Source organism: Oenanthe melanoleuca, unplaced genomic scaffold (genome assembly GCF_029582105.1).
Source record: "Oenanthe melanoleuca isolate GR-GAL-2019-014 unplaced genomic scaffold, OMel1.0 S001, whole genome shotgun sequence".
Lineage (NCBI taxonomy): Eukaryota > Metazoa > Chordata > Aves > Passeriformes > Muscicapidae > Oenanthe > Oenanthe melanoleuca.
In genome coordinates, this window is record NW_026612650.1 from 3329128 (window position 1) to 3331698 (window position 2571).

Sequence of the window (2571 nt, forward strand, 5' to 3'; positions counted from 1 at the left end):
ATACTTTAGCCTTATCTTGTAAGTTTCTAAATGTTCTATATGCCCTACTGATTCCTTATTGTTTTCACAGTTCTAAATGTTCTATACGCCCTACTAATTTCTTTAACTATTGTTTCACAATGTTGGTTTCCAGGGCCTGTCCGAAAACTGCAGTTTTCTAAGCCTTAGCATGACTACTACTATATCTACATTAGTCCTTTTTCTCATTATTTCGGTATCACTCAGATTTCACTTTTTATTTGAATGGAAACATGTTCTCAGCTGTGTTAGGCATGGTTTTCTCAATGTTTCTAAAACACTTGTGTATTCCTCATGGAACTAAGGGGTCATTTTGAGAGGCTCCATGGGAGCAAGGAGTCAATTGTGACACTGAGGTCCCGTGGAACCAAGGGCCCATTGTGATACAGCAGGGCCACGTGGATCCAGTGGTTAATTGTGACACTTTGGATCCAAGGAGACCATGGCAACACGACCAGAACCTCATGGAACCAAGGAGTCCATGGTGACCCAGTGGGGCTGCATGGAGCCAATGGTCCATTGTTAACCTGCCCATCCAAGGAATCAATTTTGGCACCAGAGAAGCTCATGGAACGAGGTAGGCCATGGTGACACTGCAGAACTTCGTGAAACCAAACATCCACTGTGACCCAGCAGGCCATCACTGGAACCAAGGAACTGCTGCTGACAGTACAGAAACTCATGGAACCAGGGGCTGTTGTGGCTCTGCAGAACCAGCACAGCTGCTGGACCTTGTCCCCTGGCCCTTGGGAAGGGAATGTGGTGAGTTGGGTGGGCAGGGGGATGTGGGCAGCGGTGTGGCCAGCAGGTTTGGTCAGTGGATGTGGCAAGTGAGTGTGGACAGAAGGTGTGGTCAGTGGTTGTGGTCAGTGGGGGTATTCAGTGTGTGTGCTCAGTGGAGGTTTGGTCATTTGGGAGGTGAGTGGGGTGCAGTCAGTGGGTGTGGTCAGTGAGGGGTGGTCAGTGCTATGTGAGCATTAAGGTGTGGTTACTGGCTGTGGACACTGGCTGTGGACAGTAGGTGCAGTCACTTTGAAGGTAGCTGTAGGGATGTTCAGTTAGGGGTGGTCAGTGGGTGTGGTCAGTGGGTGTGAGCAGTGCAGCGTGGTCAGTAGTTGTGGGCTGTGGATGGTCATTGTGGTATGGTTTGTGGGAGTGGGCAGTAGAAGTGTGGTCAGTGGTTGTGGTCCCTCGAGGTGGTCAGTGGTATGTGGTCAGTGGCAGTGTGGTCAGTGGGTTGTGGCCATTGATGTCCAGGCAGTTGTTGAGGGCAGAGGGTGTGGACAGTAGATTGTGATCAGCAGCTGTGGTCAGTGGATGTGGTCAGTTGGGAAGTCAGTGGGGGGATGGTAAGTAGGTGTGGTCATTTGGATGGTCAATTGGTGTGTTCATGGGTGATCAATGGGTGGGGTCATTGGCTGCAGTCAGTGGCACAGTGGTCAGTGGGTGTGGTGAGTGAGTGTGGTCAGTGGGGTGTAGGCAGTGGTGTGTGGGCCAAGGGTGTTGTCAGTGGCTGTGGTCACTGAGCAGGTCTATGTGGTTTGGTCAGTGGGGGTGGTCACTGTATTTGGTCAGTGGGTATTGTCGGTGGGTGTGGGTAGTGGGGTGTGGGCATTGGTGTCTGGGCAGTGGGTTTGGTCAGTGGGTGTGTTCATTGGTGGTGGTCAGTTTGGGTGGTCAGTGGGTGTGGACAGTTGGTGGGTCACTGATGTGTGGTCAGTTGGTGTGGTCAGTGGAGTGGCTATTTGGTGTGGTCAATGGGTGCAGTCAGTGGGCATGGTCAGTTGGTGGTCAGTGGATGTGGTCACTGGGTGCTGTCAGTGGCGTGTAGTGAGTCAGGTTATGGTCAGTTGGGTGGTCAGGTGAGTGTGATCACTTGGGTGGCCAGGAGTTTGGTCACTGGGTGTGGGCAGCTTGTGTGAACGGTGGGTGTGGTCAGTGGGTGCTGTGATTGTGAGTGGTTGGTGGGTTTACAGTCAGTTTTTGGGTCATTGGGGTGTGGTCAGGGGGCCCAAGCTGTGCAGAGTGGTTATAGGGTGTGGTCAGGGGACGTGGGCTGTGGATGTCATGAGTGGGAAAATTTGGTGGGCTGTGGTCGATGGGGGTATGGGCATTGGTGTCTTGGCAATGGGTGTGTTCATTGGGTGTGGTCAGTGGTTCTGGTCAGTGAGGGTGGTCAGCACAGTGTGGTCAGTGTGTGTGGCCATTTGGGGCGGTCATCGGGAAGGTGCTTGGCCAAGGCAAAAGGAGGCTCCCTGTGTGCCCTGCTCCCCTCTCCCTGAGCTCCTGAGAGCTCTGCAGCCCTTGCTGCCATCCCATCTGCCCTGGCCAGCACAACAGCCCCGGCCTTGGGGCCCTCCAGAGCTGCTCCTGTTCCAGGCCCAGGGCCCATCCCAGAGCTGGGGCAGCCACAAAGCTGTGCCCATTTCTGTTCATTCCTGCTCTGATGAGGATGGATCCTCAGACAGTTGGAGGTTGCTGGTGAATTTTACTTTTCTGAAAGCCTCTTCTTTCTTGAGCTCTTCAGTTCAGAAATTCAGTGACAAGGACTCA